The following is a 25,037-nucleotide window of genomic DNA, read 5'->3' as shown; positions in this document are numbered from 1 at the left end:
TTCCCGGGATCCAGGAATGACTCCGTGGGGTTCCCGGGTTCCAATAATGATTCAGTGGGGTCCTCAGATTCCAATAATGATTCAGTGGGGTCCCCAGGTTCCAGGAATTACTCCGTGGGGTTCCCGGGTTCCAGGAATGACTCTGTGGGGTTCCCGGGTTCCAGGAATGACTCCGTGGGGTTCCCGGGTTCCAGGAATGATTAAGTGGGGTCCTCAGATTCCAATAATGATTCAGTGGGGTCCCCAGGTTCCAGGAATGACTCCGTGGGGTTCCCGGGTTCCAATAATGATTAAGTGGGGTCCTCAGATTCCAATAATGATTCATTGGGGTCCCCAGGTTCCAGGAATGACTCCGTGGGGTTCCTGGTTCCAGGAATGACTCCGTGGGGTTCATGGGTTCCAGGAATGACTCCGTGGGGTTCCCGGGTTCCAGGAATGACTCCGTGGGGTTCCTGGGTTCCAGGAATGACTCCGTGGGGTTCATGGGTTCCAGGAATGACTCCGTGGGGTTCCCGGGTTCCAGGAATGACTCTGTGGGGTTTCTGGGTTCCAGGAATGATTAAGTGGGGTCCCCAGATTCCAATAATGATTCAGTGGGGTCCTCAGATTCCAATAATGATTCAGTGGGGTCCCCAGGTTCCAGGAATGACTCAGTGGGGTTCCCGGGTTCCAATAATGATTAAGTGGGGTCCTCAGATTCCAATAATGATTCAGTGGGGTCCCCAGGTTCCAGGAATGACTCCATGGGGTTCCCGGGTTCCAGGAATGACTCCGTGGGGTTCCCGGGTTCCAGGAATGACTCCGTGGGGTTCCCGGGTTCCAGGAATGATTAAGTGGGGTCCTCAGATTCCAATAATGATGCAGTGGGGGGGGGTATCAGGTTCCAGTTATGATTCAGTTGGGTTCCGGGGTTCCAGGAATGACTCTGCGGGGTTCCCGGGTTCCAGTAATGATTAAATGGGGTCCCCAGATTTCAATAATGATGCAGTGGGGTCCCCAGATTCCAATAATGATGCAGTGGGGTCCCCAGGTTCCAGTAATGATGCAGTGGGGTCCCCAGGTTCCAGTAATGATTAAGTGGGGTCCCCAGGTTCCAGTAATGATTAAGTGGGGTCCCCAGATTCCAATAATGATGCAGTGGGGGGGTACCAGGTTCCAGTTATGATTAAGTGGGGTCCCCAGGTTCCAGTAATGATTAAGTGGGGTCCCCAGATTCCAATAATGATGCAGTGGGGTCCCCAGGTTCCAGTAATGATGCAGTGGGGTCCCCAGGTTCCAGTAATGATTAAGTGGGGTTCCCGGGTTCCAGTAATGATTAAATGGGGTCCTCAGATTCCAGTAATGATTCAGTGGGGTCCCCACTCCAATAATGATGCAGTGGGGTCCCCAGGTTCCAATAATGATTCAGTGGGGTCCGCAGATTCCAATAATGATGCAGTGGGGGGTGGGGGTACCAGGTTCCAGTTATGATTCAGTTGGGTTCCGGGGTTCCAGTAATGAGTCCGTGGGGGTTCCCAGAAGTGAAAAGGCTAAGACCCTCAGCTCTGACGGCTTCCCAGCATTCACTGCGCAGCAGCGCTCTTCGTTGGGCGTGCCCGCCCAGGCCATGGACCCCTCCTTCCATGACTAAGGCTTGGGAAGGGACCCGGAGGCTGTGTGTGGGAGCCTACGAGGCCAAGTAGCTGCCAGCGGGCCCTCCCTTTGGAAACCCCACAGCACGGATGTTTGTGCTGAGCCGGCATTCATTGAATGTAGCAACGCCGAGAGGATGGAGCCATGTCAGGAGATTTATAAAGATATATTTGTAAAAAAAATAATAATCAAGAAACAGGATAGAAATTAAGGACAATTGTCAGTTCATAGAAATATAGAAGCAGCAAGGAACAGCGGGGAAAGGTGAGTTCACATAAATACTGTGGGAAATAAACAAACGAGCCGCATCAACCGCCCAAACTTTAAAAACACCTGGAAAGCAGTGGCGTAACAAAACTAGAGGGGGTCCCCCTGCAAAGTACATGGAGGGGCCCCCCATTCTCCGCGTCAGTCAAGAGCTCTCAGGCCAGTGACCCCCCATATTGCAGGGGCTCCCCCCAGCCATAAAAAAAGGATCTGGTTCCTCCATCGGTCACATCCGCCCTCTCAACGGGCGATTTACATACATCAGTAAATACTGCTGCTGCGCCCTCCAGCAAAGTTACATAACACTGCCCCCAACCGGCCCACCAAACACATCCTCCTACTTGATGACCCACCTCCAAGCGAAGCACGCTCAGTTGACCAGCTCCAAACACAGACCACTGCCTGCGTGCCTGCTACTAACGCATCCATTAACTGTACTCACACCCCTACCAAACCCGCAGTTATGCTTTTCCGCCCGCCTTTAAAACCACCCCTCTGATGTCACTGTGCACCCGTGACCGCCGCCCACTGCTCCCCTGTCCACCACCGACAGAAAGACTGATGGCCGCTCCCCATCTAAAAGACAGAGGGCATATTATCAAGACCGGCAATAACATTATCGCCGCTTTAGCGGCAGGAAACTGCTGCTAAAGCGGCGATAAGGGGCTTGATAATATGCCCTAGAGAATTCCAATAGAAGCCCAGGTTTGATGCACCAAAGCCGTTCCTATTACTTTTCATCCTCTGCATGATGCACACAATAATATTAAATGTACAAAGGGTCCAATTTTTGGCTCCTCACCCCAACATCAATTTACACTATGCACCCCACTAAACCATACCTCCTGTCAATGGCAAACCTGATCCCATATGTAGCACCAGTCAGCAAGTACCCCAAGGACAAGCACCAGAGAGAATGCGTGATTCATGTAACTAAACCTACAGGGACAACGTAGTATTTCCCCACCCACTGTCAGCGCAGCGAAGTCCGCAACCACACAGCAGCCATTAATACCGGCAATGTTTAAAGCCCATTTCCACTTCCTTTTAATGGCAGCTCCTGATACATATACCTATGACTGCTGGGCGGCATTTACCACCGACAACAGCATTCTTTGCTTCCGTAAGCCTAACTGAATGCTGTCGGTGAACGCTTCTCTTCCCCCTTGCTTACTAATAACTAATGGAGGATAATGAAAAAATATATAGTATTTTCTTATGCAAATAGCGTATCAAACACCTGCTGCCCGCAGTCCTCACCAGATCCACACGTATCAATATTGATATCAGACGTTTCGAGTGCGACATATGCAAGGACTGGTTCCTGACGGGAGCTAGGGGCTTGAGATGGGCACCAGAGCTCTGGAGTGGGTGATATTGTGACCCGGGATATTCTCCGCCACCCTGCGGGGACCGGTGTGCAAAAACGGCCGCTCTGCATGGAGGAGCCGGGATAGAAGATTCCAACATGATGATACCACAGCGCTGAAGTGCCCAATTTTATTGCTGTTTTGTTGTTGGGGGAACGGAAATAACGATGAGTAAGTATTAAAGGAATAACATGCAGGAGTCTGTTTTAGGGCTGATACCTACTTGTTTTCTTCGAAACATTTACATTCCAGTAATATCTACTTTTAACAGCAGACATACCGGCATGAAAAACAAAGGGGCATATTTACAAGGGCTTGATCTCTGCTTTTTTGGCTTAAAAGCCAAAAAAGCGGATATAAAACTATTGCCTTCTTTACAAGTGGGTGCTAACATGCATAATCGCATGTTAGCACCCTTTCTCCCAATGCCTCCCTTTGCATCCCTAATGAGATGCAAAGTGGGCGTCACTGGGCGTACCTCGGATGGACTACCTTGCAAAGATCGCTAATGTTCACATATTTACAAGGCTGCCCCAGCATTTTAGCACACGTTAGTTTTTGAAGAGCAGACCAGGCCCGTAGAGAGCTGAGCGCAGCAGACCAGACCAGCAGAGAGCTGAGAACAGCCGACCAGGTCAGCAGAGAGCCGAGAGCAACAGACCCTGGCCGGTAGAGAGCTGAGAGCAGCAGACCAGACCGGCAGAGAGGGCAGGCAGCAGACCAGGCCCACAGAGAGCTGAGAACAGCAGACCAGGCCTGCAGAGAGCTGAGAGCAGCAGACCAGGCCGGCAGAGAGCTGAGAGCAGCATATCAGGCCACAGAGAGGTAAGAGCAGCAGATCAGGCCTGCTGAGAGCAGCCGACCAGGCCGGCAGAGAGCTGAGAGCAGCAGACCAGGCTGGCAGAGAGCAGCAGACCAGGCTGGCAGAGAGCTGAGAGCAGCGGACCAGGCCCGCAGAGAGCTGAGAGCAGCAGACCAGGCCCACGGAGAGCTGAGAGCAGCAGACCAGGCCTGCAGAGAGCTGAGAGCAGCAGACCAGGCCGGCAGAGAGCTGAGAGCAGCATATCAGGCCACAGAGAGGTAAGAGCAGCAGATCAGGCCTGCAGAGAGCTGAGAGCAGCCGACCAGGCCGGCAGAGAGCTGAGAGCAGCAGACCAGGCTGGCAGAGAGCAGCAGGCCAGGCTGGCAGAGAGCTGAGAGCAGCAGACCAGGCCAGCAGAGAGCTGAGAGCAGCAGACCAGGCCCGCAGAGAGCTGAGAGCAGCAGACCAGGCATGCAGAGAACTGAGAGCAGCAGACCAGGCCGGCAGAGAGCTGAGAGCAGCAAACCAGGCCCGCAGAGAGCTGAGAGCAGCCGACCAGGCCGGCAGAGAGGTAAGAGCAGCAGACCAGGCCAGCAGAGAGGTGAGGGCAGCAGACCAGGCCGGCAGAGAGGTGAGGGCAGCAAACAGGACCCACAGAGAGCTGAGAGCAGCAGACCAGGCCGGCAGAGAGCTGAGAGCAGCAGACCAGGCCCACAGAGAGCTGAGAGCAGCAGACCAGGCCAGCAGAGAGCTGAGAGCAGCCAACCAGGCCGGCAGAGAACTGAGAGCAGCAGACCAGGCCCACAGAGAGCTGAGAGCAGCAGACCAGGCCCGCAGAGAACTGAGAGCAGCAGACCAGGCCCGCAGAGAGCTGAAAGCAGCAGACCAGGCCGGCAGAGAGGTAAGAGCAGCAGACCAGGCCAGCAGAGAGCTGAGAGCAGCAGACCAGGCCCACAGAGAGCTGAGAGCAGCAGACCAGGCCCACAGAGAGCTGAGAGCAGCAGACCAGGCCCACAGAGAGCTGAGAGCAGCAGACCAGGCCCGCAGAGAGCTGAAAGCAGCAGACCAGGCCGGCAGAGAGGTAAGAGCAGCAGACCAGGCCAGCAGAGAGCTGAGAGCAGCAGACCAGGCCCACAGAGAGCTGAGAGCAGCAGACCAGGCCCACAGAGAGCTGAGAGCAGCAGACCAGGCCCGCAGAGAACTGAGAGCAGCAGACCAGGCCCGCAGAGAGCCGAGAGCAGCAGACCAAGCCCACAGAGAGCTGAGAGCAGCAGACCAGGCCCACAGAGAGCCGAGAGCAGCAGACCAGGCACGCAGAGAACTGAGAGCAGCAGACCAGGCCCACAGAGAGCTGAGAGCAGCAGACCAGGCCAGCAGAGAGCTGAGAGCAGCAGATCAGGCCACAGAGAGGTAAGAGCAGCAGACCAGGCCCGCAGAGAGCTGCGAGCAGCAGACCAGGGCTGCAGAGAGCCGAGAGCAGCAGACCAGGCCCGCAGAGAGCTGAGAGCAGCAGACCAGGCCCACAGAGAGCTGAGAGCAGCAGACCAGGCCCACAGAGAGCAGAGAGGTGCAGACCAGGCCCACAGAGAGCTGAGAGCAGCAGACCAGGCCCACAGAGAGCTGAGAGCAGCAGACCAGGCCGGCAGAGAGGTGAGAGCAGCAGACCAGGCTCACAGAGAGCTGAGAGCAGCAGACCAGGCCCACAGAGAGCTGGGAGCAGCAGACCAGGCCCACAGAGAGCTGAGAGGTGCAGACCAGGCCCACAGAGAGCTGAGAGCAGCAGACCAGGCCCACAGAGAGCTGAGAGCAGCAGACCAGGCCGGCAGAGAGGTGAGAGCAGCAGACCAGGCCCATAGAGAGCTGAGAGCAGCAGACCAGGCCCACAGAGAGCTGAGAGCAGCAGACCAGGCCCACAGAGAGCTGAGAGCAGCAGACCAGGCCCGCAGAGAACTGAGAGCAGCAGACCAGGCCCACAGAGAGCTGAGAGCAGCAGACCAGGCCGGCAGAGAGCTGAGAGCAGAAGACCAGGCCCGCAGAGAGCTGAGAGCAGCCGACCAGGCCCACAGAGAGCTGAGAGCAGCAGACCAGGCCACAGAGAGCTGAGAGCAGCAGACCAGGCCCGCAGAGAGCTGAGAGCAGCAGACCAGGACCGCAGAGAGCTGAGAGCAGCAGACCAGGCCGGCAGAGAGGTGAGGGCAGCAAACCAGACCCACAGAGAGCTGAGAGCAGCAGACCAGGCCCACAGAGAGCTGAGAGCAGCAGACCAGGCCAGCAGAGAGCTGAGAGCAGCCAACCAGGCCGGCAGAGAGCTGAGAGCAGCAGACCAGGCCCGCAGAGAGCTGAGAGCAGCAGACCAGGCCTGCAGAGAGCTGAGAGCAGCAGACCAGGCCCACAGAGAGCTGAGAGCAGCAGACCAGGCCGGCAGAGAGGTGAGGGCAGCAAACCAGACCCACAGAGAGCTGAGAGCAGCAGACCAGGCCCGCAGAGAGCTGAGAGCAGCAGACCAGGCCGGCAGAGAGGTAAGAGCAGCAGACCAGGCCGGCAGAGAGGTAAGAGCAGCAGACCAGGCCAGCAGAGAGCTGAGAGCAGCAGACCAGGCCGGCAGAGAGGTGAGGGCAGCAAACCAGACCCACAGAGAGCTGAGAGCAGCAGACCAGGCTGGCAGAGAGCTGAGAGCAGCAGACCAGGCCCACAGAGAGCTGAGAGCAGCAGACCAGGCCGGCAGAGAGGTGAGAGCAGCAGACCAGGCCCGCAGAGAGCTGAGAGCAGCAGACCAGGCCCACAGAGAGCTGAGAGCAGCAGACCAGGCCGGCAGAGAGCTGACAGCAGCAGACCAGGCCCGCAGAGAGCTGAGAGCAGCAGGCCAGGGCGGCAGAGAGCTGAGAGCAGCAGACCAGGCCCGTAGAGAGCTGAGCGCAGCAGGCCAGGGCGGCAGAGAGCTGAGAGCAGCAGACCAGGCCCGCAGAGAGCTGAGAGCAGCAGACCAGGCCCACAGAGAGCTGAGAGCAGCAGACCAGGCCCACAGAGAGCTGAGAGCAGCAGACCAGGCCCACAGAGAGCCGAGAGCAGCAGACCAGGCCCGCAGAGAACTGAGAGCAGCAGACCAGGCCCGCAGAGAACTGAGAGCAGCAGACCAGGCCCGCAGAGAGCTGAGAGCAGCGGACCAGGCCCACAGAGAGCTGAGAGCAGCAGACCAGGCCAGCAGAGAGCTGAGAGCAGCAGACCAGGCCCACAGAGAGCTGAGAGCAGCAGACCAGGCCAGCAGAGAGCTGAGAGCAGCAGACCAGGCCGGCAGAGAGGTGAGGGCAGCAGACCAGGCCGGCAGAGAGCTGAGAGCAGCAGACCAGGCCCACAGAGAGCTGAGAGCAGCAGACCAGGCCAGCAGAGAGCTGAGAGCAGCAGATCAGGCCACAGAGAGGTAAGAGCAGCAGACCAGGCCTGCAGAGAGCTGAGAGGTGCAGACCAGGCCGGCAGAGAGCTGAGAGGTGCAGACCAGGCCCACAGAGAGCTGAGAGCAGCAGACCAGGCCGGCAGAGAGGTGAGGGCAGCAGACCAGGCCGGCAGAGAGCTGAGAGCAGCAGACCAGGCCCACAGAGAGCTGAGAGCAGCAGACCAGGCCAGCAGAGAGCTGAGAGCAGCAGATCAGGCCACAGAGAGGTAAGAGCAGCAGACCAGGCCTGCAGAGAGCTGAGAGGTGCAGACCAGGCCGGCAGAGAGCTGAGAGGTGCAGACCAGGCCCACAGAGAGCTGAGAGCAGCAGACCAGGCCCACAGAGAGGTAAGAGCAGCAGACCAGGCCTGCAGAGAGCTGAGAGCAACAGACCAGGCCGGCAGAGAGCTGAGAGCAGCATATCAGGCCACAGAGAGGTAAGAGCAGCAGACCAGGCCCGCAGAGAGCTGAGAGCAGCAGACCAGGCCGGCAGAGAGCTGAGAGGTGCAGACCAGGCCCACAGAGAGCTGAGAGCAGCAGACCAGGCCCACAGAGAGGTAAGAGCAGCAGACCAGGCCAGCAGAGAGCTGAGAGCAGCAGACCAGGCCAGCAGAGAGCTGAGAGCAGCAGACCAGACCCACAGAAAGCTGAGAGCAGCAGACCAGGCCTGCAGAGAGCTGAGAGCAGCATATCAGGCCACAGAGAGGTAAGAGCAGCAGACCAGGCCCGCAGAGAGCTGAGAGCAGCAGACCAGGTCAGCAGAGAGCTGAGAGCAGCAGACCAGGCCTGCAGAGAGCTGAGAGCAGCAGACCAGGCCCACAGAGAGCTGAGAGGTGCAGACCAGGCCCACAGAGAGCTGAGAGCAGCAGACCAGGCCCACAGAGAGCCGAGAGCAGCAGACCAGGCCCACAGAGAGCTGAGAGGTGCAGACCAGGCCCACAGAGAGCTGAGAGCAGCAGACCAGGCCCACAGAGAGCCGAGAGCAGCAGACCAGGCCGGCAGAGAGCTGAGAACAGCAAACCAGGCCCGCAGAGAGCTGAGAGCAGCAGACCAGGCCCACAGAGAGCTGAGAGCAGCAGACCAGGCCAGCAGAGAGCTGAGAGCAGCAGACCAGGCCAGCAGAGAGCTGAAAGCAGCAGACCAGGCCGGCAGAGAGCTGAGAGCAGCAGACCAGGCCGGCAGAGAGCTGAGAGCAGCATATCAGGCCACAGAGAGATAAGAGCAGCAGACCAGGCCCACAGAGAGCTGAGAGCAGCAGACCAGGCCAGCAGAGAGCTGAGAGCAGCAGACCAGGCCGGCAGAGAGCTGAGAGCAGCATATCAGGCCACAGAGAGGTAAGAGCAGCATATCAGGCCACAGAGAGGTAAGAGCAGCAGATCAGGCCTGCTGAGAGCAGCTGACCAGGCCAGCAGAGAGCTGAGAGCAGCAGACCAGGCCCGCAGAGAGCTGAGAGCAGCAGACCAGGCCAGCAGAGAGCTGAGAGCAGCAAACCAGACTCCCAGAGAGCTGAGAGCAGCAGACTAGGCCCGCAGAGAGCTGATAGCAGCAGACCAGGCTGGCAGAGAGCTGTGAGCAGCAGACCAGGCCCGCAGAGATCTGAGAGCAGCAGACCAGGCCCGCAGAGAGCTGAGAGCAGCAGACCAGGCCCACAGAGAGCTGAGAGCAGCAGACCAGGCCAGCAGAGAGCTGAGAGCAGCAGACCAGGCCGGCAGAGAGCTGAGAGCAGCAGACCAGGCCGGCAGAGAGCTGAGAGCAGCATATCAGGCCACAGAGAGGTAAGAGCAGCAGACCAGGCCAGCAGAGAGCTGAGAGCAGCAGACCAGGCCCACAGAGAGCTGAGAGCAGCAGACCAGGCCAGCAGAGAGCTGAGAGCAGCAGACCAGGCCGGCAGAGAGCTGAGAGCAGCAGACCAGGCCCACAGAGAGCTGAGAGCAGCAGACCAGGCCCACAGAGAGCTGAGAGCAGCAGACCAGGCCGGCAGAGAGGTGAGAGCAGCAGACCAGGCCAGCAGAGAGCTGAGAGCAGCGGACGAGGCCCACAGAGAGCTGAGAGCAGCAGACGAGGCCAGCAGAGAGCTGAGAGCAGCAGACCAGGCCTGCAGAGAGCTGAGAGCAGCAGACCAGGCCCACAGAGAGCTGAGAGCAGCAGACCAGGCCCGCAGAGAGGTGAGGGCAGCAAACCAGACCCACAGAGAGCTGAGAGCAGCAGACCAGGCTGGCAGAGAGCTGAGAGCAGCAGACCAGGCCTGCAGAGAGCTGAGAGCAGCAGACCAGGCCCACAGAGAGCTGAGAGGTGCAGACCAGGCCCGCAGAGAGGTGAGAGCAGCAGACCAGGCCCACAGAGAGCCGAGAGCAGCAGACCAGGCCCACAGAGAGCTGAGAGGTGCAGACCAGGCCCACAGAGAGCTGAGAGCAGCAGACCAGGCCACAGAGAGGTAAGAGCAGCATATCAGGCCACAGAGAGGTAAGAGCAGCATAATAGGCCACAGAGAGGTAAGAGCAGCAGACCAGGCCTGCAGAGAGCTGAGAGCAGCTGACCAGGCCAGCAGAGAGCTGAGAGCAGCAGACCAGGCCTGCAGAGAGCTGAGAGCAGCAGATCAGGCCCACAGAGAGCTGAGAGCAGCTGACCAGGCCAGCAGAGAGCTGAGAGCAGCAGACCAGGCCCACAGAGAGCTGAGAGCAGCAGACCAGGCCCGCAGAGAGCTGATAGCAGCAGACCAGGCCGGCAGAGAGCTGAGAGCAGCAGACCAGGCCCACAGAGAGCTGAGAGCAGCAGACCAGGCCCACAGAGAGCTGAGAGCAGCGGACGAGGCCCACAGAGAGCTGAGAGCAGCAGACCAGGCCAGCAGAGAGCTGAGAGCAGCAGACCAGGCCCGCAGAGAGGTGAGGGCAGCAAACCAGACCCACAGAGAGCTGAGAGCAGCAGACCAGGCCGGCAGAGAGGTGAGAGCAGCAGACCAGGCCAGCAGAGAGCTGAGAGCAGCGGACGAGGCCCACAGAGAGCTGAGAGCAGCAGACCAGGCCAGCAGAGAGCTGAGAGCAGCAGACCAGGCCCACAGAGAGCTGAGAGCAGCGGACGAGGCCCACAGAGAGCTGAGAGCAGCAGACCAGGCCAGCAGAGAGCTGAGAGCAGCAGACCAGGCCAGCAGAGAGCTGAGAGCAGCAGGCCAGGCATGCAGAGAACTGAGAGCAGCAGACCAGGCCGGCAGAGAGCAGCAGACCAGGCTGGCAGAGAGCTGAGAGCAGCGGACCAGGCCCGCAGAGAGCTGAGAGCAGCAGACCAGGCCAGCAGAGAGGTGAGGGCAGCAAACCAGACCCACAGAGAGCTGAGAGCAGCAGACCAGGCCGGCAGAGAGGTGAGAGCAGCAGACCAGGCCCACAGAGAGCTGAGAGCAGCAGACCATGCCAGCAGAGAGCTGAGAGCAGCAGACCAGGCCAGCAGAGAGCTGAGAGCAGCAGACCAGGCCCGCAGAGAGCTGAGAGCAGCAGACTATGCTGGCAGAGAGCTGCTCAGAGGCTCAGTCTCAGAGACGGTTTGTGGATTATCTAGCAGTGTCAGGCAAGGTGGGGAATACACAGCTGAGTCCACTGGTGGAAATCGCTCCAGCACAAGGATACACCTTAAGGATACTCAGCAAGGATACACCATAAGGATACACCACAAAGATACACCGTAAGGATACACTGCAAAGATACACCGCAAGGATACACCGCAAGGATACACCGTAAGGATACTCAGCAAGGATACACCATAAGGATACACCACAAAGATACACCGTAAGGATACACCGCAAGGATACACCGCAAGGATACACCGCAAGGATACACCGTAAGGATACTCAGCAAGGATACACAGCAAGGATACACCACAAAGAAACACCGCAAGGATACACCGTAAGGATACACCACAAAGATACACCGTAAGGATACACCGCAAGTATACACCGCAAGGATACACCGCAAGGATACACCGTAAGGATACTCAGCAAGGATACACAGCAAGGATACACCACAAAGAAACACCGCAAGGATACACCGTAAGGATACACCACAAAGATACACCGTAAGGATACACCGCAAGGATACACCGCAAGGATACACCGCAAGGATACACCGTAAGGATACTCAGCAAGGATATACAGCAAGGATACACCACAAAGAAACACCGCAAGGATACACCGTAAGGATACACCGCAAGGATACACCGCAAGGATACACCGTGAGGATACACCGCAAGGATACACCGTGAGGATACTCAGCAAGGATACACAGCAAGGATACACCACAAAGATACACCGCAAGGATACACCGTAAGGATACACCGCAAGGATACACCGCAAGGATACACCGTAAGGATACACCGCAAGGATACACCGTAAGGATACTCAGCAAGGATACTCAGCAAGGATACACCACAAAGAAACACCGCAAGGATACACAGCAAGGATACACCACAAAGATACACCGCAAGGATACACCGTAAGGATACACCGCAAGGATACACCGTAAGGATACACCGTAAGGATACACCGCAAGGATACACGGTAAGGATACTCAGCAAGGATACACAGCAAGGATACACCACAAAGATACACCGCAAGGATACACCGTAAGGATACACCGCAAGGATACACCGCAAGGATACACCGTAAGGATACACCGCAAGGATACACCGTAAGGATACTCAGCAAGGATACACAGCAAGGATACACCATAAAGAAACACCGCAAGGATACACCGTAAGGATACTCAGCAAGGATACACAGCAAGGATACACCATAAAGAAACACCGCAAGGATACACAGCAAGGATACACCACAAAGAAACACCGCAAGGATACACAGCAAGGATACACCACAAAGATGCACCGCAAAGATACATCACAAGGATCCACCGTAAGATGATTCTACCATTTCCAGATGTAGCACTTTGTCTAATAACCAGAAAAGTTCCCATTACTGGCGGGCTTCAAGCTCTGCACCCATAATTACTGGTACGTGCAGGATTACTTGCCTCTAGAGTTGAGGTAAATTTCCATCCATGGAACAGGGAATACGTGTGGACCAGGTTTACCGGCTGTAAGAGTGCACAGAATTCCAGATCCTATGGGTTTAACGCTGTCCTTTCCCGCTCTGAGCAGACAAAGCTGGGAGTAGGGGCTCCCATGCGGGGCAGGGGAGGAGAGAGTAGGGTCGGAGGGTAGGCAAGAACAGGGGAGGGGAGGAAGTGTCTCACAGCAGGGAGCATTGAAGGTTGGGCGAGGACAAGGCCTGACATTTTATTCCAGCCAAACACTAAAGCATTTCTTCCTGATGGGGAATAACCGGTCCAGTGCTGCCACATCCAGGAAAATGTGCTGCATAAACACCAGGGCTTTCAGGAGCGGGTGGAGCGGATCCCACAGAGTGGGTGGAGCGGATCCCACAGAGTGGGTGGAGTGGATCCCACAGAGAGGGTGGAACAGATCCCACAGAGAGGGTGGAGTGGATCCCACAGAGAGGGTGGAACGGATCCCACAGAGAGCGTGGAGCGGATCCCACAGAGTGTGTGGAGTGGATTCCACAGAGAGGGTGGAGTGGATCCCACAGAGAGGTTGGAGCGGATCCCACAGAGAGGGTGGAGCAGATCCCACAGAGTGGGTGGAGCGGATTCCACAGAGAGGGTGGAGCAGATCCCACAGAGTGGGTGGAGTGGATTCCACAGAGAGGGTGGAGCAGATCCCACAGAGAGGGTGGAGCGGATCCCACAGAGAGGGAGGAGCAGATCCCACAGAGAGGGTGGAGCGGATCCCACAGAGAGGGTGGAGCAGATCCCACGGAGAGGGTGGAGCGGATCCCACAGAGAGGGTGGAGCAGATCCCACAGAGATGGTGGAGCGGATCCCACAGAGTGGGTGGAGCGGATTCCACAGAGTGGGTGGAGCGGATCCCACAGAGAGGTTGGAGCAGATCCCACAAAGAGGGTGGAGCAGATCCCACAGAGAGGGTGGAGCGGATCCCACAGAGTGGGTGGAGCGGATTCCACAGAGAGGGTGGAGTGGATCCCACAGAGTGGGTGGAGCGGATTCCACAGAGAGGGTGGAGTGGATCCCACAGAGAGGTTGGAGCAGATCCCACAGAGTGGGTGGAGCGGATTCCACAGAGAGGGTGGAGCGGATCCCACAGAGAGGGTGGAGCGGATCCCACTGAGAGGGTGGAGCAGATCCCACAGAGATGGTGGAGCAGATCCCACAGAGTGGGTGGAGTGGATTCCACAGAGAGGGTGGAGCAGATCCCACAGAGAGGGTGGAGTGTATCCCACCGAGAGGGTGGAGCAGATCCCACAGAGAGGGTGGAGCGGATCCCACAGAGTGGGTGGAGCGGATCCCACAGAGAGGGTGGAGCGGATCCCACAGAGAGGGTGGAGCGGATTCCACAGAGAGGGTGGAGCGGATCCCACCGAGAGGGTGGAGCGGATCCCACAGAGAGGGTGGAGCAGATCCCACAGAGATGGTGGAGCAGATCCCACAGAGTGGGTGGAGTGGATTCCACAGAGAGGGTGGAGCAGATCCCACAGAGAGGGTGGAGTGTATCCCACAGAGAGGGTGGAGCAGATCCCACAGAGAGGGTGGAGCAGATCCCACAGAGAGGGTGAAGCGGATCCCACAGAGAGGGTGGAGCAGATCCCACATAGTGGGTGGAGCAGATTCCACAGAGTGGGTGGAGCGGATCTCACAGAGAGGGTGGAGCGGATCCCACAGAGAGGGTGGAGCGGATCCCACAGAGAGGGTGGAGCGGATTCCACAGAGTGGGTGGAGCGGATCCCACAGAGAGGGTGGAGCAGATCCCACAGAGATGGTGGAGCAGATCCCACAGAGTGGGTGGAGTGGATTCCACAGAGAGGGTGGAGCAGATCCCACAGAGAGGGTGGAGTGTATCCCACAGAGAGGGTGGAGCAGATCCCACAGAGAGGGTGGAGCAGATCCCACAGAGAGGGTGGTGCGGATCCCACAGAGAGGGTGGAGCAGATCCCACATAGTGGGTGGAGCAGATTCCACAGAGTGGGTGGAGCGGATGTCACAGAGAGGGTGGAGCGGATCCCACAGAGAGGGTGGAGCGGTTAGGGGCTTAGGGTTAGATTTTAACTATACAGATTTAAATGTAATTGTAATGAATTTAAACGATTGTACAACAAACTCTTTTTTGGGAGTTATGGTTAGGTTTAGTGAAACATTATGGGGCGAACCTTGAGTTACGGTCAGGTTTCAGTTAGGTGTTGGGGATCAGAGTTAAGTTTCAGTTATGGTTAGGTCTCAATGAAACATTGGGGTTAACTTTGAACTAGGCTCAGGTTTATGTTAGGCATTGAGGGTTAGGGTTAAGTCTACTAGTGTTAGGTTTCAGTGAGACGTTAGGGAATGGGCTTAGGGTTAGGTTTGAGTTGGTTTAGGTTTCAGTGAGAAGTTGGGGATGGGACTTAGAGTTAAGTTTGAGTTGGATTAGGTTTCAGTGAGAAGTTGGGGATGGGACTTAGGGTTAAGTGTGAGTTGGGTTAGGTTTCAGTGAGAAGTTGGGGATGGGGCTTAGAGTTAAGTTTCACTTGGGTTAGATTTCAGTGGGACGTTAGGGATGAGGCTTAGAGTTAAGTTTGAGTTGGGTTAGGTTTCAGTGAGACGTTCGGGATGTAGTTCAGGGTTAAGTTTGAGTTGGGTTAGGTTTCAGTGAGAAGTTGGGGATGGGACATAGGGTTAAGTTTGAGTTGGGTTAGGTTTCAGTGAGTCATTAGGCTTTATGGTTAAGTGTGAGTTGGGTTAGGTTTCAGTGAGACATTGGGGATGGGGCTTAGGGTTAAGTTTGAGTTTGGTTAGGTTTCAGTGAGACGTTGGGGATGGGACTAGGGTTAAGTTTGAGTTGGGTTAGGTTTTAGTGAGACGTTGGGGATGGGGTTTAGGGTTAAGTTTGAGTTGGGTTAGGTTTCAGTGAGACGTTGGGGATGGGGCTAGGGTTAAGTTTGAGTTGGGTTAGGTTTCAGTGAGACGTTGGGGATGGGGCTAGGGTTAAGTTTGAGTTGGGTTAGGTTTCAGTGAGACGTTGGGGATGGGGTTTAGGGTTAAGTTTGAGTTGAGTTTGGTTTCAGTGAGTCATTAGGCATTATGGTTAAGTGTGAGTTGGGTTAGGTTTCAGTGATAAGTTGGGGATGGGGCTTAGGGTTAACTTTGAGTTGAGTTTGGTTTCAGTGAGTCATTAGGCATTATGGTTAAGTGTGAGTTGGGTTAGGTTTCAGTGATAAGTTGAGGATGGGGCTTAGAGTTAAGTTTCACTTGGGTTAGGTTTCAGTGGGGCGTTAGGGATGAGGCTTAGAGTTAAGTTTGAGTTGGGTTAGGTTTCAGTGAGACGTTCGGGATGTAGTTCAGGGTTAAGTTTGAGTTGGGTTAGGTTTCAGTGAGAAGTTGGGGATGGGACTTAGGGTTAAGTTTGAGTTGGGTTAGGTTTCAGTGAGTCATTAGGCTTTATGGTTAAGTGTGAGTTGGGTTAGGTTTCAGTGAGACATTGGGGATGGGGCTTAGGGTTAAGTTTGAGTTTGGTTAGGTTTCAGTGAGACGTTGGGGATGGGACTAGGGTTAAGTTTGAGTTGGGTTAGGTTTTAGTGAGACGTTGGGGATGGGGTTTAGGGTTAAGTTTGAGTTGGGTTAGGTTTCAGTGAGACGTTGGGGATGGGGCTAGGGTTAAGTTTGAGTTGGGTTAGGTTTCAGTGAGACGTTGGGGATGGGGCTAGGGTTAAGTTTGAGTTGGGTTAGGTTTCAGTGAGACGTTGGGGATGGGGTTTAGGGTTAAGTTTGAGTTGAGTTAGGTTTCAGTGAGATGTTGGGGATGGGGCTAGGGTTAAGTTTGAGTTGGGTTAGGTTTCAGTGAGACGTTGGGGATGGGTTCAGGGTTAAGTTTGAGTTAGAGTTAGGTTTCAGAGAGACGTTAAGCTTCATGGTTAAGTTTGAGATAGGTAGATTTCAGCTAGGGTTAGAGTAAATGCTCGGTGTGGGCAGCAGGGAGCTCTTAAGATGCTATTACTTGCTGACATTGCTTCCCCGGTGGAGCTGGTCTTTGAATGTCATACAGATGTTGTGTGTTCACGCCCGCAGCATGGGTGCCACACCCTCCCTGGGACCTTTCACCATCCTACCCTTGAAAGAGTCCGCGTTTGTCAATATAGGTGGCAGCCATGTGCTGCTTGATGGCAGCTGGGATGGGCTGGGCGTTGGCTGTTGTATAATTGTGTTTAATATTCACAGCTTCCCACAGATGTACAATCCATAGACATGGCCTGGGAATAATTGTTAAAGCTTTACAACACCCTTGAGTCATGATCTGATTTCTCAATGAAAAAATGTAAATTTAATAAATAGAACAACACATCTAATGAGGGGAAACACGCCTTGCCCTGGCTCTCTCACCTGTAACTTTTGAGGATGGAATTTCTCATCCAAATTCTGGGTGTGTCAAAGATACACAGGCATATCCTGGTTGTAGATGTGCCCCAGAGTGGCACGTTCTTGCGTGGTCGCCACTGTCACTGCGTCAGGGGAACAGAGCTCTGAAGATCAGCGGGTGCTGAAGGAGCCTGGTATATGCCATAAATGATAGGTATATTTATTTTGATCAGGAGCCTATATACAAAGGTAAAATTACACATGAGTAAATCTACACATGCAAACTTTCTCTTACACTTTGTAGTAACGTTACTTTTAGATAGTCATCATTTCAGAGTGTAAAGTTATTGCAAATTGTAGACTTACAGTTTAGGGGTGCGAATCTGAATAAATATGAAAAGTGACCATAAAGTTATTCCTAGTAACTTTGCAATCATATTTTACGTTCTGCTCACTTGGTGGAGACCCCCACAACTGGGATGGAGAACTCCCTTTGATAAAGTATAAAGAAGTTAATAAAAGTTTATTAAACTATTGATAAAAATAGTAAAACATTTTTTATGTTATATATTATTGTAAGTTAATATAATATATGTATTTTAAATATAGGAACAAAATAAATACTTGTACAGCACTATTAATTTAAAATCTAATAAAATGTTTACTTATTTTAAATATATTAAATGATATTCAAATTATTTTTAAAGATAAATGAAAATATGTATGTATTATTATTTTCCATTGATTTAATATCAAGTAAAAACGACTAAAAGTTATTAATAGAATGAAATTGAATTAATACATTTTTTTAATTAAGTTACGTTTCTTTTTCAATTAAAAATATTTTTTTGAAAGGAAATAGCTTTTATATTTTTGATTAAAATACATTTATATATATATTAATAGAAAGTTGAAATACAAGGCCACCTTTAAGGGAATCCTCGCCTCTATGTCAAGGGCCAGAGAAGAATTCTGCACCCACATTGTAGACTTCATCGCTCTCCTCTCCATCAGATCAACCAACTACATCCTCCTCCAGTACCTACATTTCCACCTGGAAGACACCTCTGACCCTAACTCCACAGCCCTCCTTGACAGCCTCAGCAACCTCGGACTCACACAACTCTTCCAAGGACCAAACCTACACAGCAGGCCACACCCTTAACCCTATTTTCTCCTCCAACAACAGAATCGCCACCACCCACATGACCCCACTCAAATGGTCCGACCACTACATCATACATTTCAAGACACCCGACCACCAAGCCACCCTACCAGAAAAACCCAAAGCACCATCAAGACACTCAGGCAAAATATTTGAAGAAAACTGTACCAAGACCCTACAGGAGCGCTCACCCAACCACACCGGGAACCTCGATGTTGCCACCAAGTTCTTCAATAAATGGCTCACCGACTGTGCCAACTGCACCACTCCCATCTATAACAAGACCTACAAAAATAAACAAAAGGGAGCAGCTGGTACAAGAACGACCTCAAGGAGTCCAATCGCGACTGCAAACAACTTGAGAGAAAATTGAGACTCAACAAAAATACCACAGAAAAGCCCACATAACCAGCTGCCCTCAACCTCTATCACCAACAACTACAAGATGCAAAGAAAAAGGCCCAAATTCTCAGACTTGAAACCAGCTCCAACAATGGCAAGGAACTGTTCACCATCGTCAAGCAGATCTCCAATGCCACAGCTACCAGCAATGACATCATCCCATCCCAAGCTCTCTGCAAGGATCTCTCACACATCTTTGAACAGAAGATTGCCAAGATCCACAATACATTTGACCCAACGCATATGGATATCAACTCTCCTGACTAGCCGAAACCTTCTTCCTTGCCAAACAGCAGCTAAGCAACCGGAAGCTCCTATCAACTGAAAAATACACCACAGCTCTGAATACCATAAACTCAGAGTCCCCACTTCATATAAAACCGTAGAAGAACCATCATCTCCCTCACACTCAGCACTATCATGAACACATCCATAACCTCCCCCACCTTCCTGTATTGCTGGAAAAATGCAGAAGAAAACGCCTTATTGAGGGAACCAACAGCGGCCTCCAACACCCTCAGTAGCTACAGACCCATCTCGCTCCTTCCTTTTCCAGCGAAAGTGATAGAGAAAGTCATCCATACCCAACACGCAGACCAACCAGAACTTCATCAAATCCTAGACAGCTCTCAATCAGTCATTCGCACGAAACACTGCAGAGCGGCAGCCCTCATTGCAGCCACCAATGACTACAGAAGCATCCTCGACCGAAGAGAAACAGCTGCACTCATCCTATTTGACCTCTCTGCAGCTTTCGATGCGGTCTCACACAAGTCACCCCTCAGAAAGCTTCAGCACTTGGGTATCTCCAGTGGATATCATCCTTCCTTACGGATAAAACTCAATGAGTTAGACTTCCCTCCTACACCTCAGAACCCAAGACACTCTTCTGTAGAGTCCCCCATGGATCGTCGCTCACCCCAGCACTCTTCAACGTCTACATGACACCACTCGCGGACATTGTCGGAGCCAACAGCATCAATGTAGTATCCTACGCTAATGATACCCAGCTCTTCCTGTCCCTTACAGACTCAGCCAGCACTGCCAAAGCAAACTTTACCAACTGCATGAGCAACATTGCTGCTTGGATGAAAAACAACTTCCTCCAGCTCAATGCAGACAAAACCGAAGTCCTAGAGGCCGATTCACAGAACTAACTTAAGACAAAATCCTAAACTTACTACTTTTGGTATTCACAGAAGTTAGGATTTTGTCTTAAGTTTGTCTTAAGACAGACTTAAGACAAACTTAAGACAAAATCCGAACTTCTGTGAATACCAAAAGTAGTACGTTTAGGATTTTGTCTTAAGTTAGTTCTGTGAATCGGGCCCTGCATCTTTGGTAACAACCATTCCCCCTAGGACGCCTCTTGGTGGCCCTCAGAACTTGCCCCCCCACCCACCACTGCAGAGCATACCAAGAACCTCTGGATCATCCTGGACATCAACTACACAGTCTCCTTCGCATGCTTCCACATCCGGCAAATGCTACGCAAGATTTTCAAGTGGATCCCACTGAACACCAGGTGAACGGTCACCCCGGCTCTTGTCACAAGTAGACTTGATTATGGAACTGCCCTCTGTGTCGGAATCCCAGTCCATGTCCTAAGCCAACCAGAACACTGCTTCCAGAGCCATCCTGAACATCCTGCAAAACAACCACATCTCTCCACACCTCAACATCCTCCACTGGCTCCCAGTCCATGAAAGATGTAAGTCCAAGCTACTAACCCACACCCACAAAGCTCTTCACAGCACCGTCCAGCTCACCTGAACCACCGTCTTAACTTCTACCAACCCACCAGACACCTTTGATCTACATCCCTGGCAAGAGCACACCTCCCTTGCATCAAGAAGACCAGATGTGGAGGACGCTCCTTTCCATACCTTGCAGCCAAGACCTGGAACAACCTCCCAAAACACCTCAGAACACCCTGGAATTCCAGAGGAACCTCAAGGCATGCCTCCTGCACAGGACACAGGCATGATCCAGCCCCTCCCGCCCTCAGGCCTGCCCTGCTCAGCGCCTGGATACTCTCATGGGTGATTAGCCGCCCTCTACTAATTCACAACACTTCACATCACATGTCACATCACATGTCACACATAACACATCACGTAGCGCACATTCATTTATTCTAACATTATTTTCTACTGAGTTTATGTAAAGATCCCGCCTCCATTATTTTCTATGGGAAGGTGCTGCAGTACCAGCATTTGGCCATGTGTGGTGCTGGACCTACTTCATGTCTGAGCAGGAGTACATTTACTACCTTTTTGGGTCTGTTTTTGGCTCTATTAAAAGGGCAGTTTACGGAGGGTGCATTTACCTTTGTAAACCACATCCTTCCCCCAAACCCTTCTTTACTTCACAATAAACCCAAATGTTAATGGTACGTATTTCTTCTTTTCGAACCACTCCTGCGGCCCTCCCCATTTTTTCTATACAAATATAGACACAGGGCTAAAATCCTGTTGGAGTCTAGGGACTACTCATTTATGTAGCCACCCTCCAATAATGGAGCTCCCGAGCTGCTAGGCCCACGTGCATTCAAGCAGTCACCCCCAAGAGGTATTTGTGCCAAAGGTTCATTTCTCTTGGTCTTCAGTGAGATATCGTTGAGGCCATATTTATCAAACTTTCACGCAGCGCAAAGAAGAAAGACTCCTTGCTGCGCTGTCCTGCGTGAAAGAGGAAGGGCAGGAACTGACCTTGTCAATCAAGATACAGCACATTCCTGTCCTCTGCCAGCGCTAGTGCACAGTCAGTCGCCTAGCACCAATGCAGGTGCCCTTGCGTCATGGTGCAAGGAGGCCTGCATTGTTGGCAGGATTGCATTTGTGCAGGATGGGACACCTTCCTGCACTAAAACAATTCTCAGAGCCATTTTCTTCTTTCTAAGTGTGCTGCAGAGTGCAGCACACGTAGAAAGCAGAACAAAACGAGGAGAAAGAAAGACTTTCTCCTCGTTGCGCCTCACCCGCGGAGGTGTAGCATTTTGATGCATTCCAAGGTCAGCCACTAATGGTAACTCCATGAAGATGCCAAAATTCATGGGTGGGAACACCCACACAACACCCATGGAAATGCCTCCACGGTGCAAGTAAGGCAAGTAAGGGAACATAGCAGTTTGCGCTGCTTTGCATCACTCTAGATTTATCAAGCCACTTAGGTTTTGCGTTGCCACCTTGCGTGAAAACTGCAGCTAAAGCGGCGATAATGGGCTTGATAATATGCCCTTGAGAATTCCAATAGAAATCCATGTTCTGGTGTGAACCTGGGCTTCTATTGGAATTCTCCAGTTTTGTGCCGCTAAAGCGGCAATAATTTTATTGCCGTTCTTGATAATATGCCCCTAAAGAAGGTGGCACCCGGTTTACCCAGTGATTTTGTATACACGCATCTACTCGTTGTCCCACGGTATTCTGCGGAGCTCTCAAGGTCCCCAAGTCCATGTGTTAAGTATCTCACCCGCTCCAGATTTTTGCTTAGTATTTCTAATTTAATGGGATAAACCGAGGCATCAACTTGGGAAACTTGAGAACTATTATACTAGTTGTCACTGTAAGAGCGGCTGCCCTTCGGTGTCCATGCTAGTTTCTCATCCATCGCACTTTACTCCTCTTCACTGTCCATGCCCTGCACGAGTGCTGCACCATTGTGTCCCCTTCAGTGTCCCAAACTGACTCTGCATGTAATATCCTCTGCTCCGTCGAGTGGCCTCATGTTGCGCCTAGGTTCTGCATTTTTCCCCACTCTTGTGCTCTGTTCCACCTCCTTCATTGTCGAGCCCACTTCTTTCCAATGTCCTGGCATCACAGTGATCCGAACCATTCCACAACCGTGCTGTCCTACTGGGCTCCCCTATATATTGATGCCACACAGTTCTTTCCTTTTCTGGAGTGGAGTGGTGTGGCTCACTGGTTAGAGGCGGCAGACCCAGGAGCAGAGGACGGCCCGGGACCAGGGTTCAATTCCCGACGCGGCAGGGTCGTGGACCAGGGTCAGCGGACTCGATAATTCTCACCTCGGTGCCTACTCTAACCAGGGATCACACTCGGCAACTCTGGGCATTAGCTTGCCTCATCTCCACAACGGCCCCCCATGCCTGGTTTCACCTTGGAGATACCCAGTAGAGACCATCTCACAGGGAAAGCCAGGACGGGTTCCCCAGCGGTCTATTGCGCAGAGATACTCCTTCGGGAGTCGATTCTAGCGCGTTACAAACCCACAATTAATTAATTAATTCCCCATTAAGTGACCTACCCATTAACACTGTCCTGCGTGCGCTCCCCTGTTGCCAGACATGCCTTTCAGAGCTGTGCTGCCCAGCTTTCCTTCGAGGTCCCCTCTCTTCTTGCATTGTTTCCTCCTTTGTTTACCCATCCCGTTCTCCTGTGCTGTTTGCGGTGCTCCCGTTCTCCTGTGCTGTTTGCTGTGCTGCCCAGCTTTCCTTCGAGGTCCCCTCTCTTCTTGCATTGTTTCCTCCTTTGTTTACCCATCCCGTTCTCCTGTGCTGTTTGCTGTGCTCCCATTCTCCTGTGCTGTTTGCTGTGCTCCCATTCTCCAGTGCTGTTTGCTGTGCTCCCGTTCTCCTGTGCTGTTTGCTGTGCTCCCGTTCTCCTGTGCTATTTGCTGTGCTCCCATTCTCCAGTGCTGTTTGCTGTGCTCCCATTCTCCAGTGCTGTTTGCTGTGCTCCCGTTCTCCTGTGCTCTTTGCTGTGCTCCCGTTCTCCTGTGCTGTTTGCTGTGATCCCGTTCTCCTGTGCTCTTTGCTGTGCTCCCGTTCTCCTGTGCTGTTTGCTGTGCTCCCGTTCTCCTGTGCTGTTTGCTGTGCTCCCGTTCTCCTGTGCTGTTTGCTGTGCTCCCGTTCTCCTGTGCTGTTTGCTGTGCTGTTTGCTGTGCTCCCGTTCTCCTGTGCTGTTTGCTGTGCTCCCGTTCTCCTGTGCTGTTTGCTGTGCTCCCGTTCTCCTGTGCTCCCATTCTCCTGTGCTGTTTGCTGTGCTCCCGTTCTCCTGTGCTGTTTGCTGTGCTCCCGTTCTCCTGTGCTGTTTGCTGTGCTCCCGTTCTTCTGTGCTCTTTGCTGTGCTCCCGTTCTCCTGTGCTGTTTGCTGTGCTCCCGTTCTCCTGTGCTCTTTGCTGTGCTCCCGTTCTCCTGTGCTGTTTGCTGTGCTCCCGTTCTCCTGTGCTGTTTGCTGTGCTCCCGTTCTCCTGTGCTGTTTGCTGTGCTCCCGTTCTCCTGTGCTGTTTGCTGTGCTCCCGTTCTCCTGTGCTGTTTGCTGTGCTCCCGTTCTCCAGTGCTGTTTGCTGTGCTCCCGTTCTCCTGTGCTCTTTGCTGTGCTCCCGTTCTCCTGTGCTGTTTGCTGTGCTCCCGTTCTCCAGTGCTGTTTGCTGTGCTCCCGTTCTCCAGTGCTGTTTGCTGTGCTCCCGTTCTCCTGTGCTCTTTGCTGTGCTCCCGTTCTCCTGTGCTGTTTGCTGTGCTCCCGTTCTCCTGTGCTGTTTGCTGTGCTCCCGTTCTCCAGTGCTGTTTGCTGTGCTCCCGTTCTCCAGTGCTGTTTGCTGTGCTCCCGTTCTCCTGTGCTCTTTGCTGTGCTCCCGTTCTCCTGTGCTGTTTGCTGTGCTCCCGTTCTCCTGTGCTGTTTGCTGTGCTCCCGTTCTCCTGTGCTGTTTGCTGTGCTCCCGTTCTCCTGTGCTCTTTGCTGTGCTCCCGTTCTCCTGTGCTGTTTGCTGTGCTCCCATTCTCCTGTGCTGTTTGCTGTGCTCCCATTCTCCTGTGCGGTTTGCTGTGCTCCCATTCTCCTGTGCTGTTTGCTGTGCTCCCGTGCTGTTTGCTGTGCTCCCATTCTCCTGTGCTGTTTGCTGTGCTCCCATTCTCCTGTGCGGTTTGCTGTGCTCCCATTCTCCTGTGCTGTTTGCTGTGCTCCCATTCTCCTGTGCTGTTTGCTGTGCTACCGTTCTCCTGTGCTGTTTGCTGTGCTCCCATTCTCCTGTGCTGTTTGCTGTGCTCCCATTCTCTCCCATCAGTCTGCCCTGTCCTTGTTCAGTGGGGCAGTGCTCAGTTCGCACCCACAGCTCTTCCTTTCCGTATCAAGTTCTCAGCGCCCTTTCCCCAGTCCCATTCACTGTCTATAACCTGTAGCCCAACCTCATCCGCTTTCGTTTTTAGGTCTCGCCTAGGCAGCGCTTGCGAAACATGCTGTATTCAGGATGTGGGCTTTAAAAGCTCCGCCCTTTTAAGAGGGCCGCCCCTGTTACGTGTGGTGTTATTCAAAGCTTGTGAGCACTGTTTCTTTCTTTAGAGTGGAGCACTGGAAGCCAGTGTGCATGGTTTACAGAGCTCTGTGGACACAGGGCTGTAAATCTTTCTCTGATCTTGCCGCATTTGTTGTGCATTCAAAGACTCAGGTCTGTTTTGGTTGTAGCTGCCTCCTCTTCCTTCCTGCTTTTGAAACGCACGGCCTGGCGTCATGGTCCCTGCCTTCCTATGGCTGCTGCCTCCTCCACCTCAGAGCGCAACAAGCATTTGCAATGCAATAGGTCTCACATTTGTAAGAAGGTGAGCTATTGAC

Source organism: Lissotriton vulgaris, unplaced genomic scaffold, assembly GCF_964263255.1.
Source record: "Lissotriton vulgaris unplaced genomic scaffold, aLisVul1.2 SCAFFOLD_508, whole genome shotgun sequence".
Classification (NCBI taxonomy): Eukaryota; Metazoa; Chordata; class Amphibia; order Caudata; family Salamandridae; genus Lissotriton; species Lissotriton vulgaris.
This window is presented reverse-complemented; position numbering follows the sequence as displayed.